Below are 15,172 nucleotides of genomic sequence, written 5' to 3'. Positions count from 1 at the left end.
GCAGAAAATACTGGGTTCAGAGCCCTAGAAATTAGAAACGATTACTTAGCGACAGCTCAGCTTTTGCAGCAGAAGCTATTTCGCAAAATAGCTATGTCATAAATATATTCCTTTCCCACCACCATGGAATCAGTGGATGAGGAGATCTTCAGACACAGCTCCACTGATCAGCTGTGGTCCAGTGCTTTGCTCCTGATCTCCTAGTGGATACGTAGCTTTTGGACATGAAATATTCCTGATCAGTGTGTCTTTTTCCATGAGCAGGATGATTTATGTCTTAGCAGATCATATGTTTGCTTGCTTGGGCACTGTCTTCTGTGCATCTCCCAGTCAGAGTGCCAATCAAGTGGAAATTGATTGAGACAAAATATTAAACATAAAAGCAGCAACTTATTTCCACCTGATCATCAAATTCCTGTTTATGGTTGTATACTTCTTGGTGACTTCTGGTCTGAATTTGAATCACCCCATTGACTACGGTGAACAGAACATTTAATCATCATTATCTGGAGTTTGTTCTGCTCCCCTAAGGAATTGCACCTGACTTTTCAATATGTTTTAAAGTTCAGCTGACCTAAAAATAGTCAAGATCAACACTGAGACTTTAGAGAAATCGCTGAAAGCCTTCCTGGGACTGCAAGTAATATTAAAAGCTGTTATCCTTGTTTAAAACTCTGTTGGTGAACATGACTCAGGCCTTTCCCTGAGGCCAGTTCAGAGCTTTGCATCTTGTCAGTGTTGAGTGACATACTGCCTATCTGGTCTGCTTTGTTTATGGACAGGTTGTTTGGGTTGACACTGGAAAGAAGAGATCTGCATGAATAACTGTGCAGAAAAACATGAACCTGTGCTCTGTCCAAGCTCTGTGCTAGCCAGAAATACCAGCCAAACCAGTGCCAAGCTGGAGACTGTGGTTGTATCAGCATGGCACCAAGCTCAAATGCACCCTTCATGAGAGTTTGGCTTCCATAGCCTGTGATTAGGCAACTGGATATTGCATATTTTGAACTTAGCAAGGCCTTTGGCATTGTCTTCTAGTCTCATAACCAAACTGGTGTGGTATCAACTGGCTAACTGGAATATAAAGCAAGGGGAAACCTAGCTGCTCAAAGTGTTGCGCCCAGAAGAATAAAATCCAGATAGCAGCCCCCTGATACTTGGGCCGATATTGTTTAGCACCTTTGTTAACACCAGAACAGGGAGATGTAGTGACATCTCAGCAAATTCACAAAACAAATTCACAAGGCTGTTATTCAGAGCTGGACAGGCAGAAGAGAGGGCAGATGGGAACATCATGAGGTTGAGTAAAAGCAAATGGAAAGTCCTGTGGCTTGATGTGATAACTCCCTGCAGAACCACAGGCTAGGGCTGGCTGTCTGACCTGCAGGGATCGGTCTGGATCTGGCCTCTCAGCCCACACGATTCAAACACCAGAGCTGGAGGTGCAGCCGGGTCTCACTGTGGCCATTTCAGGGCACCGGCCCTGCAAGCTGCCATCTGCAGCAGAGCTCATGGAGAGGTGAAACACCATGCAAGAATCTGGACTTCACCCATGCAGGCAAAGCTGATGTAGCAAGGGTTGCTCCATATAAGCCAAGTGGAGTAAATGTGGACCTGGCTTCCTGCTCTCCCCATGAGAAGAACAAAGATATAGTGGAGGAGTGGAGGTGCTGTGGCACTGCTGTTTATGTCCCTTGCACAGCCTGTGGTAGGTTCTCAGGATCAAGAGACAGTTTCCTTTCTCATCCAGGGCAAGTTCACTGCTATCTGAGACAGCCAAGGAGTCCCTCCTGAGGGAGCACTCTGCTCCAGCAGCAGAAAGAAAAGCCTGTGCCTGTGATTTCTGTGAAGGCTCAAGTCTTCTGCTGAAATTTTGAGGTGACCAAGGCTCAGTGTAGAGCCTCACAGAGTATGAGCTCAACAGGCAACATGCTAGCAAAGACTTTCATCTGAGGACATCCAAGTGGACTGATAAATGTATATGTTCTAGCTCATGGCACATCCGTTTACCTCAGGACAAAAAACTCAGCACCAACAGCACCACCAAGTCCGCAACTCAACTAATATCCCATTTCTCATCCAAAAGACTATTTTGATCACTGAAAATGTTCAGTCTTTAAATTTCATGACTATGTAATTTGCTTTCCTCTCCTCTTTTAATTTCAGGATAAAATCACTTACTGATAGCTTCAGTATAGCTCTTGCTTTGTGACTCCTCTCAAAATGCAGCAAGTCGAGCAACAGTATATCCCTCTGTTATTTATTGCTATCAATTTAAAATGCTTTTGTGATATTTCAGAGAACTTATCTTTTACAACCTCTTCCTCTATCTGAATAGCAATTTGTTCAGCTCATTACTTAGGAAAACACTTGCCACACCAAATATACTACTTCAAAGCAGGGTTAAAAAGGACTCAAAATTACATTGCTCTGTTATTACTAACATATATTGAGAGAAAATTACATTACTCTGTTGTTACTAACAGTAACGTATATTGAGAGGTCTACTTACATAAGCAGTTGGATAAGGCTTAACCACACATGCTTTTGTGCAGAGAACAGATTCTGGTGTGGAAAATACTCTATTTTGCATTCAGAAGAACTGAGTATTTGGCTATAGATGAAATGTGGTTTTGTTTTGTAAGCAGAGGTTAGTAATTATCAGACTTGCCCATGGCTGTTTCACTGGAGGTAGGAACATGAATATATTCATATTTACTGGTGCTTTATAGGGAATTACAGGTTATGCTAACACATATAAATTAAGTTTTGTTTTGAATTAATTGCTATAAACGCAGACAACCTTACACAAAATTCTCAGTTAAATTGTCCAACACAGAAATATATGGAAACCTCCTCCCTTAAAAAGAAAAAAAGATTTTTGAAGTTATTTTACAACAGACCTATTTTCATTTTCTGTCATCGTTTATGTGTTTTGCCTTCTGTCCTCCTCCTCCTCCTCTTGTTCCTTCCCTCTCTCTGCCCTTCTTTACCTTTCAGAGCTGCAGCATCCGCAGCACTACCCACAGTTGAGCTTCCCCATAACTGGCTTTAGGGGAGCCGGTAGCAGCTCACCCTTAAATCTCAAATGTACAGCATTTGCGTTTGTGCTGGTGTTTCAAAGCAGAAGCCTCACAGAAAGGTTCAGGAGCAATAAAAAGCTAATGAAATGCCACAGTAAGAGAAGTAAAAATAACTCCTACGGGCATGAATGATCCTTGGCACACCAGGAACGCTGAGAATACCAGTGCTGAGGGATCTTTACTGTGCTACGTCCAGCACTGCTGTGCTGAGAAGAAAGCTCATCCCTGCCCCAAGGAGCTCCTTATAGGATATGTTTGAGACAGGAGATGTCCAGGGGCAGCCTGGGGGAAAAACGCTGGGAAGGGGAAGCAGGGTCACCCCGCACAATGCACACCAGCCCCCCTCCCCAGCCAGCTCAGGGTTATCCAGCTTTACACAAAGGACAGATGGAGAACTGCTGGAAAAGTTTTTGAAAATATGGCTTTACTGTCATTATCAGGGTTTTTCTTTTTTCTTCTCCCCTCTCTTCTCCACTACAAAGAGCAGCATAGGAGAAAGCAGGGAAGAGTTTGTTGGAAATACTTGGCAAATGATTGAAAGATGATGATGCTCTCAGCCAAGAGGAAGCAGAGGGATACAGCTTCCAGGTGTTGAGGGATGGGGAGGGAAAGAGGATGTAAAAGATCCTTGGGTCACAGCGACCCCAAATCTGGCCCAACTGAGACAGACACCCCCCCCCCAATCTGCAGCCAGCACTTGTGGCAGGGAAGAAGGACAGGTCCCTGCTCTGGGAGGAGAGATTTCTTCCAGCACAAGCAGGAGGATCCTTTCCCCTCTTGGAAAGAAAGTGGGAGGCTGCCTGCCTGTTCTCAGGAGCCTGGGCTGCAGTTCTTACCTCTGGCAAAGTAATAGTAAGGAAAATTAGATTCACGCATAGTCAGTGCAGTCCTTGATGCCCACTGAAGGCTTTAGGGACTTCATTTGGGCATTATTATGCATCCTATTATCATGCTAAATCTCAACAGCTCCAAATAAGTCAATATTCAGTTAATATTTATTACATCTGCATCTTTGCTGAGGAAATGCAGATGAAGTTTTCTCTGCAGATCTGGCTACCAGAGAAAGATTTCAGTGTTCTCTACATGAGAAAATACAGCAGTGATATCCAGAGAGGTTGTTTTTTGTTTTTTTTTTTTTCTCCCTCTCTTTCTTTCTGCTGATTTTAAACCCTTCCTCTCAGGTCAAGACCTCAGCCAAAGCACAGAGCTAGACTGTCCTATAATTCCTTTTGCTGGCTCCAAAGTTAAGAAAGCTTTAGAAGGTCAGTGAGAAAAACATGAAAGAGAAAAGTGAAGGGGAAAAAAAAAAAACCCAAACCTATTCATATTCCTTTTATTTCACATTTAATTGCACAAAGAGAAAGAAGGGAGCACACAGGAGCTACTGTTTTGATAAAAAATCTACAGGTAAAAAAGGAGTCGCTCATTTTGAAATCTTCTGAAGGGAATTTGTTGACCGCTGCTAGAGAAACATGCCTGTAGTTCTTGTGTCTCAGTGGCAAGCACAGCATGCTGACTCCAGCTGCATGGCATCGGTGCGACTGGAGCTGCCAGAGACTGCGAGAATCCTCTGCTCTGTGAAGTGGCAGTGCCACAAAACTGCATCTGTGCTTCCAAAGAATAAAGAAAAAAAAAAACCCTGAAAGAAGCAGCATATGGGACATATGCCTGGTGTACAGCTCTTCCACATCCGGAGAAGCAGCAATTTTTGCTTGGCCCCTGCAGTCTTTTACTGGCAGTGGGGAAGGGGTTGGGGTGAGGAGCTGGTGAAATAGAAGCTGGTTGATGTATTGATGCTGACAGTGCCACCCAGGCTCTTCATTCTCCCCTTCCTCTCACTCCTGAGACCTCCACGCTCCCTTTACTCACCTCCTTCAACTGGCAGATGGTTTGAGGTCTGGGAGCCTCTGCAGCATCACACTCCCAGGGCCACAGCCATTGGGAGGAAATGTAGGTGGGGAATAAATGGCAACCTTGCTAAAAAAGAACAACCTGACACCAAAATAACCTCACCTATGTAAGGAAACCCCAAGGGATTATCATCTTCCAGCTACTGTGATCTCGAGTGTGAGGGGAAGGTGTCTGGCCGTGTGTTGACTTTGCAAAGCTGTGCTCATGTTCACATTCAGAAAGAGGTTCCTTGAGGGTAAAGGCAAGGAAACCACACCTTGTCTTCCAGCAGGGAAAGGCTGGATAGTGTAATTAAAGCCAGAAGCAAACATGCAGTAGAAAACTGCTGCTGCAATTTTAGGTGTCTGCAGATGATCAATCAATTCCCTGTTTTTAAGTAGAGGAGAAAAAGGAAGGAGGGAAGAAGTAACTCTAGGTGGATCCAATACGGGGAAAATTGGGTTTTTTTCACTGCAGAGCAGGCCACAGCTGGCTAAGCAAGCACATATGAGCCTGGTTGTAGAACCCTGAATAAATGGACTTTGTCACTGAGCAGGCGATTTCCTTTCCAAACATGAACCTGTCTTGGCCAAGGTGATTATTTTTGGCATCCAAAATGCATAACAAATAGACTCAAAACCAAAGAAAAACAGAACATAGTAATGTGGTAAAAAGGTTTTTGTAAAAATGTGGGAGGTTGCATCACTCACAAGCAGCAGAGCCACCACCAAGCTATGCAAGATAACTGCAATATCAGTAATTACACTTGCTGGACCAGCATGCAGGCCATCCACCTCCTACCTTAGACATAGTATTACTGACTGTCTGGGGCATGTGTTGCTGTGGCTGGTTTTCTTTGCAGCTTGACTCAGGATGATTTGTGGCCCCAGAGAGTCACAGACACAGCGTAAGCAAGAAGAAGACCCCATGGGTCTCCAGCCCAGCCCTGTTCCAGTGTTTGACCACCCTGGGTTAAAGATTTTTACCCTAGGGAAAAGGTTTCTTCTTGCAGCTAATCAAAGTCCCCCTTTTTCCAGCTTGTGTCTCTGAAGAATATTAGGTCAAAATGTCCAAATTCTCTAAAGTGCCAGGAGTTCCTTCTTTGAATTGGCTGTACCATGTCCATGTTTAATTTTGATTTCCAGTGTCATCACTTGAGAAGACAAAATGGGAAGTACAATAATTTAGATATGCAGTGTAGAAAAGAGTAGGAAAAAAAAAAGTAAATAATAAAGAAAATACAGTCTATCTAACAAAAGAGGATTAAATCAATGTCCACATGACCATTGGCTCTGTTGGGATCCCCAGTAATGAAATCTACAAATCTAGGACAGGCTAAGAAAGACTGGATGCAGGATCTGAGATAAAGGTCTGGAGGTTACAACAGAAGTGAAATTAATAAAATGGTAATTTCTGATTCAAAGCATGCAATCTATGAATGTCCTAAGGAACCCGTAAAAATGACACTGATGAAAATTATTCAGAAACACTAACTAGCCTGAAGAGTCTGGTCTTTCTCACAGACCCCTAAAGCTAGACAATAAAGCCAGTCAGAGGTGTTTTATACATAGAAACAAATCACCGGCCTGTATTATTCTATAACTATCTTCACATCACTGGGAAATCATAATGTGTTAGAGAAAAACAAGCCTAAAACTTTTAAATATATCAGCTCAAAAAATATACTTTTATCATAAATATTAAATGAAAACATGCAGTTGAGTGAACATTCATTGTCATTTTTCATCGTGATCACTTTTCCATAACTGGAGTAAATATTTCATAGTGATAAAGCTAAATTCTTGCTCTTAAAAATTGAGTTTGCTCAGATTTAGAGAGGAAAATCTATTTCCAAAGTCAGAACAAGCATGATGCTCTTCAATACACAAGTTCAGCTGTGGAATTAAAAAAAAATAAAATTAAAAAGAGTTCTGTCACAGTGACACCTCACAGGGTCCCAGCTGCTGCAGTTTTTCTGCCTCCATTGCAGTAATCCCACCCGTATCTCTTCTCCAGACCCTAAAACCCAATAACTATGGCTTGTTTATCCACATGCTCAATAACACAGCAGTTCCCGACTGCTTCAGGTCAGGGTAGGATGAAAAAAAGGCACAGTTAAGTGAGAACCAAAGGTTTCCAGACAAAATCTTTACCAGATTTTGATAAGAGCTCTGCGACTAATACCTGAGCTTTTGTTAAAAGCTGCAGATTTACTAATTACAGACAGAAAAAGGTCCTCAGATAGTTGATTTTTGGTTTGGATTTTTTTTTTTTTTTTTTTTCTCCAGAAGAACATGCTGGTACACATTGATAGAGAGAAAATGGTGCTGGGTGATCAATAGCCCTCTGACATGGTACTCTGGGTTTGCTTTCTGACTGGGTACTGAAAGAGTCCAGGCTTCACCTTGTGACTGCCAAGGTTAAGGATCATCCCCATTTATGTACCAATGTTGCTTTTGTCAGTTGATCATCCGTAACATCAGCTCTGAATACTAAACAGTTCTGTCTCATTGGATATCAATGAGACCAGAGCCCAGGCTTGATGGCTGTCCCCCATATGAGTCAATAGTGTAATCTGCAGCCAGCTTCCCACTGGTGTAAGGCAGTTTGCTACCTGCAAACAGACTGCAAAAGATCAGAAGCAAAATCAGAAGGAGAAACCTGAGAGAAGTACACAGCCATTCATCCCTGTAGGAAAGCTTCTGAAAAAATGGCAGTCTTTACCCTAGGAAAAGAGCATCTGGCAGATGATACAGAATAATTACTATAAATATGTAATGAGATGTCAGGAAGAAGCTGGAAATCAATGATATCAAATATTCAAAAAGGAAAGAAGTCAATAATGGTTTTAAAAGAAGAAAATGGGGGAAAAGGAGGCCTCAGGTGCAAATCGACAATAGGAGGTTGTTCAGCCAATCAACAATGAACTAAATGAACAAGGAGCATAAAACACCTGTTTCGGATCCCATTCCCCCCTCATTCCAACTGCTTCTTGGCAGGCTGACCCTCAATAAAATGATTTATATGTAAGCAAGAAACTCTGAAAGGTGGACTATGGTGGTCGTCCCATAATGATGCAATGCTCCCAATCTCATGTTTTAGTTAGATGGTCACATTCAGATGTAACTGGTTCATTTGTAGTAATGCTGTCCTAAAGGTTTTAATTCGGCTTCAGTGGAAAGCCCCTGTAAATTGGAATCTTGTTGCAAATAATCCTTAGAAATTATGGGGTCCCTGCAAGTAATTATTACTGTTTCTGATTAAAGGATGGGTTTCTACATGTATAGAAACATACAGTTTGGGGCTACTTGGTTAAAGTCCCCACCAAAATGAGAATTCTGCCATTTCTGTAATCTCTATGTGTATAAATAACAATTTAGCCTTCTGCATCATCCCAAGGGGCTGAATCCATTGCTGTACAGTCTATGTATGCAGGGAAACTGCAGTGCTGGAAATGTTTTGTCATTGCTTAGGACTCTGTCTGTAGGTAGCTCCAACTCTGCAGGTGTGTGACTGGAAAATCCAGTCTGCAGATGTCGCCACACTTACACTGTATCTACAGTTATTCATGTTCTTCCAGGCATATTAAACTAGCATTTAGATTGCAACCCAAACCCACTATCTATTTTCTTAAAATGAGCACCCATGGGAAGACTGAGATTAGATCACCTATGGTAGCATTACTTGACAACGTTAATAAAGGCAGTAGTTTCTCTATAGGCACCATTTTTTTTATCGTTACAATGTAATATTCAATGTGTCTCCACTCTGTGAATGATGTATATAAGGAAATGGGTAAGAAGCAGATACTGTTCTTAAAATCTAATGATACAACCATTACATTTAGCAGTAGTTCACAATAAAGCTGCAGCTGTCAGGCTATTATTCCCCATTCAAGAACCACGTCAGTCACTTCTCAAGAATATGTACAACTGAGGGAAGCCGATTTGAATGATGCAAGAAAACTACTAGTCAGAGCCTTCCTCGATCTGGAAGGATCTGAGTCTCTGAGAGCCCACTGAAATGGGAGTGCTTTAAACCTCACAGCTACCAAACAACACAGTTTTCAAATCACCTATTAATGACCCATACCCTCATGACACCCCTATTTTTTTATCTTCCCTTTCAGTTGTATATCTCTGTGCATGTTGTGGAAGTCTCTGGTCTTGTGTGCATCTTTGCACAACTACAGACTCTGTTTGTGGCTTTTGATGTCCCTCCCTTTCAACAGCAGAGTTCTCAAGGCAGGTGTCCAAGCAGCATTTGATATAACATTTGAGTACGACATTGGTGGTCTTTTATGGAGAAAATATCTCATCTTTACTCCTTCTTAGTTTCAGTCCCTTGAAGTTGATTTTCCCAGCTAGTGGCACAGCCTGAATCCAAGCACCTGCAGGTGAGGCTCCCTGCCCCTGAAACCTGGCAGCCAGTCTCTTTCCTCCAAAACCCCTCTTTGCTCCCCAACTCAATCCGCCAAAGCCTAACAGAAAGAGAAGACAGCTGTGATGCCAGACTTTGTAAATGACCCAGTATCTTGACAGTTTTGCTGTGCCCAAGAGCAGTCGGCGTGCCGTGCTGGCACAGCTGGCAATGCTCTTGGCCAGAGCCGTTCCTTTGTTTACCATCAGCATCTGTTGCTTAAAACCATTACTCCTGGTCTGTCTGCTATGCTGTGTGACACTGTGTTATCATTCAACAGGGCCGAAGAGAAATTAAAAAAAGATAATCCTGATGAAAAACAGATGAGCCTCACAACGACCTCTCCCAATAGAAGTAACTTGTTTCCACAATAACAGATGCCACAGGACCCCTGCAGGTTTTGCACTGTGGGCACCAAGCTCATAGCCCCCATACAAAGCTTTGCACGGCCTCCTCCAGCTCTCCTACCCAAACAGAGGGTCTGAGATGTTTTCAGGTAAGCAGGGACAGCATGCATGGCAAGAGGTGTGGGGTGCCACAGGCTGCTCCCCTGGGTTTCAGGTCCCATAGCAGGTCTCCTCTTGGCAGATATAAAAGTAGCAGCTGAGTACTGCTATGGCCTACCCCGCTCTGGGGGTGTGCGCCACACCGTAGCTTCAGCTCACATGGAGTCAACATCCAAATCTGAGAGCCAGAAGCTCCCTGGCTCTTCTGCAGCCCCATCTTCTCCAATGTCCTGCTCCCATTGCTTTTTCCTCTTAACATCTTGGCAGGCCTCCTGCATGCTAATAAGACAGCATTGGGCACTTGCCCAGCCAGTCATTGTCTCGGTATTAATTCAGATTTTAAATACCCCATCCAGCATCTCAGGCTGTTTGCTGGATGGCCGACTTGCCAGACAAACAAAATCTGGGGGCTGGGGAAAAAAGCAGACAACACAGCCCTGGTATAAGAAAGCACTGCCTCTTAAAGGCAATCCCGCTTGATTTCATCCCTTCATTACCTCTAGCTTTAAAGAGAAAGCAGACAGACATTTTAGATTCTAATCTCTGCCATAAAAAATGAAGTAATAATAATAGTAAAATAAGTGTTTTCAGGCAGAAGAACACAAATAGCAACATTTCTTAAACTCTGTTAGATAAGAAAGAAAGAACTGGATTTTTTGATCTTCAAATGTCATTGTAGTGGACTGAATATAAGTGATAAAATGGTTTCATGCCTCTTATAGCAAAATTGAAGCTAGAAACATGTATAAATAATTATTCCCAGTTTCCTACTAACAGACAAACCTGTTTTATATAAGTTAAAGAGTGACAATCTAAGTGGATTTCAAAAAGTTCCATCTTCCTTTGAACTATTATCAAATAAATACAACTCTGTCCCTTTTGAGTTCTAAGGAAAATCCCATCAAAATTCAATTTACAGTATTCTGAGATGCAGTGGAAGCATGTTAAATGAATTAATTTGCCTTAAACAGTTGTTGAGACTGGATTTGCCAGTCACATTTGCACGTGAAAGTCCACCATATTTCAGTAGTAAGATGCTCTTGCTCTCACGGCACCTCAGGCTAACAGTAGTCATTTCTTTTCTTTTTAGACTTTTCCCCACATGCCTCTGGATGAGCTGAAGACACCATCATGTATCTCTGCAGACTGACTGGTTGGCGCTCATCCTGCAACAATCCTCCCATCGTTTACCCACCAGCTCTGGCACTTGCTGCTGGGACAGCTGGGGAGGACATTTGTCCCAGCTCTCCCCAGCAAAAGTCCTGGAGAAGGCAGATCTGGAGCAGGATTGACACCGTATGTGAAATCAGCCACGGTATGCGGGGTCCTAAGACAGGGAACAGGCAGAGTCAAGCCCACAAGGTGCATGACTCCCCTCCCCTCCTCAGCTAACACAATTTTGGGATATGGAACATTTTCCCTCTCCTGCTTTCCACCTGGGATGAGAGATATCTCTATCTCTAGGTACAGCTGAACTTCAAGACTAAATAAAAATCAAGATTTAGCCAAAAAAAGTGCAATAAAATTCTGCAAATAATGTAGTTGCCTAAAAAAAAAAAGAGAGAAAAAAGAAAAAAAAATATTAATCAAAAATTGAAAACTATCCTCTTGTTTCAGTCAAATTCAGCAAAAGGTTTGAAATAAGAATTGCTAAGGAAACTACATCCAAAGAACGGAGGAGAAAGTGTCACTACCAACTTGCTGCATATCTCTAGGATTAAAGAGGTGAAGCAGATGAGCAGGCTCAGTGCCGTGTCACCCATGAAGGGGTAGATCATGCAGACCTCCTCTTGTGCCAGGGATGTGCCCTAAACATCATACTGTACCACATCCTCAGGTGAGTTGATCTCTTCTGCTATCCCTGTTTGCAGTCATACACAAGAGGAACAGGGCAAGAGAGGCTGACTATCAACAAAGGACACCCAAGATTCAGATCTGTGCTGGCATTTGGTCACTATTTCCACAGTCCTCTTTTGCCTGAAGATGCCAAACTGGAATAGGAAAATGTTGTTTGAGCATCAAAGTGCTTCATTCAACTCAAAATGAAAAGAATGTTACTAATATTATTACTTATTTAGTTCTAGTAAAGCTGAGTGAAGACAACCTAAAAGTGATCTGAGCTGAAAGCAAGAGGGCGTATTTCGCGCAAGGAGCACACCTGAAGATGGACAGTTCTGTAGACACCACCCTTTTCCAGATTCGAGTTCAACCCTTTGCTGCTTCCTCTGCTTCCCCTGAGATTTGGTACTGTTGATTTATGCTCTGCACAGACTTTCATTCTGTAGATGAGAACACTTCTTCTCCCACACCTCTGCCACTCTCATCTCATTAGATTGCAACTTATGTTTTTAAAGGTGGAAAAACCTCTTGTGGCATCACAAGGATGTTTTCAAGATACACAACACTCTTTGGCTTTATATGGAGGCTTGGAGAAGAAAAAAAGATGTTTTAAATGCAGCTTTTAAAATCGGGAACTGCACCAGGATTGCCAGAGATGCCAGAGGATGCTGCCCAGAGTGCTGTGAGCACAGCAGCAAGCACCAGCTCACCGGGAGATGCAGTGCCTGTTTCTGGGCTTCCCCCAGTTTTCCTCTGATGCTTGCATTTCCCCTTTACACATGTCTTTGGGCTGTGTGATGGGAGCTGCCACTGGCTCAATCATGTTTTAATACCAGCTGTGTGGTTCTTACTCAGCCAGTAAAGGTATTCTTTCTCTTGTTCGTAACAAGGTTAGAACAGAAATTAATAGCGGTTTGACAAGGTGCAGAAATGTTTAGGAGATAATATGGCTTTACTGGCACTGAAGGTGAGCACAAAAATACGTACATAGAGGTGCCGAGAAACTGGCATCTCTGAACGTGAATGCTGAAGTTATGATTTGTTTCTGATATGACAGCTTTTTGTCTGCCAAGAAAGAGTACTAGTGACCTGATGCTTCATGCAGGAAATACATCACTTGTAAATGTATCACAATACTCCTCAGACACCCTATTTTTGGTAACTTATTATTTTAAATACCATTCTTCAGATAACTCCTGGATGAGAATCTAATTATCTTTCTCAATCCATTGGGAGGGAGAAAGGGGGTAATTATTTTTCAGTTTTATTTAGAAATAGACTTACAATGATCAGCATGAAACCAAAACATGTTAGCCACAGTAGGAAATAGGAGTTAATAGAATTTTAAAAAACAATCTACCTACCTTAATGTAAAAAGCATTAAGTGATGCAAACTCTTAAAACAGGCGTACTTCTTTTTAATATTATTTTATTTAAGCCTGTCTTCCAAACATCTGTGTGCTGATGTGAGATGAATATCTAAACCAGTAATAACTGCAGCTAGATATTACATAAAAAGATTCATACTTATTGTTACCTGGTGCTTTGCACCCCAAAAGGATTGTGCAGAATTTACAATCTGTGGCTGAGATATAGCACATAAAATTGCAATGCTCCATCCATCACTGAATAGAACCGGTTCAGGCATGAAACATGATAGTAGTTTAACTGCAACAATGCACCAGAGTTCAAGAGAAGGAGCTATTAAATCTTATTATTGATATTTGGGTAGGCAGAATGTCATTCAGAGGAAACTTTTCTATTTTCTCCCATTCTCAAAAGGCAAATAAACTACTGAGAGAGAGAGGCACAAGTGATCAAGAGCTCAAAATTTTAACCTGAGAACGTAAACTTCTAAAAATCAAGTTGAATCGTGTTCAAAGCTGTAGCCCATAATAGTTGTCATGTTTAACAGGCCTGCACTGAGCTTGTTTCTTAGCGCTTCTGGCTGTTTCCCATTCCCCTTACAGAGGGTGTTGCCCAAGCTTGGGATGTGGGAAGGAGGTCAGGACAGGTCCCAAGATACTTATGAAGGCATCAGACTCTTCACAAGCTGGAAGCATTTGGAAACTGGAGTTGAGAGGCTATCACGTAGTACCCCTATGTCCTACAAGCTGAACACATGTCCTTCAGCAAAAGTGGGGCCAAGGATCCACCAAAGGGAAATAAAAATTAAGCAGCTTTAATTTTCTTTTCTGTACATGAAAGCATCCTTCTTATTTATCTCTTGTTACCTGCATTACACTGTTTTTTATACTGTAATCTTGGAGGTCACCAACAACGTACACATGGCAGAGTGCACACTGAACCTCCAACAAGTAGTAGAGGTCAAAAGCACCTGGTTTCTATCCACTCTAACTTCTTTACATGAACTCGCTTCTAAATCAATTTTCATGTGACTTAAGCTTGATTAGGAGATGCTGCGGCTGATGAGCTGAGTTTAGCTGTTCTTTTCACCCTAGGCAGGATTGAATGGAGTGTCAAGGCTGTGGGTTTGGTTAATCTCAACCTCAGCCCTGCCCAGCTCAAGTTTGAAATATTTTTCCATGTAATATAAAGGCATTTTAAGGCGCTTTGGGTATTTTGAGCACAGGTTAAGTTATCTGAAACTATACAGCCTGTACGCACACAGTAACAATTGCAAGCACACATGTGGACCAGCAGCTGTCCCATAATGGAATCGTAATGTTTCACCTACAGGAAGCACTTGTTACCTGACTGCTGACCAGAGCTAGCCTTGGTCTTAACTCCAGCACACTTTTAATTGAGGAAGATATGTTTGATGTACAACACCTAAAAAACGTATTCTCAGACTGCTTTCTCTGTGCCCTTAGTCACAATCCATTTCTCTTTTCTCCCAGGGTGTCACCTGGGTGTAATCTGACAGATGTTCCTTGTGTCTAGTTTGAGCTGAGCAGTGATACGTGACAGCATAACCACAGATAATCTGTTAAAGCAAGGCTGTGGCCATGTACCCTGCACTGGCTGAAGCTGATGTGAGAGAAGAGGATGCTGCCTATATCCCCAGTTCTTCAGTCTTCCCTTTTACTTCGCTGCCATAATCACTATCTTTAACTCTTTTGCCAAACTCATCCACATTAGCCCATCCCATAAAATCACTGCTTGTCACCCAAGCTGCTGTAACCCACTTGTGAATGTTCCCAGACTTTGCCTGGATTGTAGTTCATGATAATACACAGGCTTCCACTTTCCCATGAGGGTAAGATAGCCCATGAGACTGGTTTCTGCAGCACAGCTGTAACACCTCAGGTAAGGCCATCCGGCCACTTGGGACCTTCGTGATGTGTCTGTGAGCTGAGTGAGAATTGGACTTCAGTTGAATCAAAACTCGTGTTTAATTCAGCCAACAACGTGGGGCATGCAGCAGGTCTGGTGTTTGAGACTTGGTCTGTGTGAAACACAACTGGTTTAATT

Source organism: Athene cunicularia (assembly GCF_003259725.1).
Source record: "Athene cunicularia isolate RWA chromosome 2 unlocalized genomic scaffold, athCun1 chr2_part1, whole genome shotgun sequence".
Lineage (NCBI taxonomy): Eukaryota > Metazoa > Chordata > Aves > Strigiformes > Strigidae > Athene > Athene cunicularia.
The sequence above is the reverse complement of the archived record's forward strand: the minus strand, read 5'-3'. Positions refer to the sequence as shown.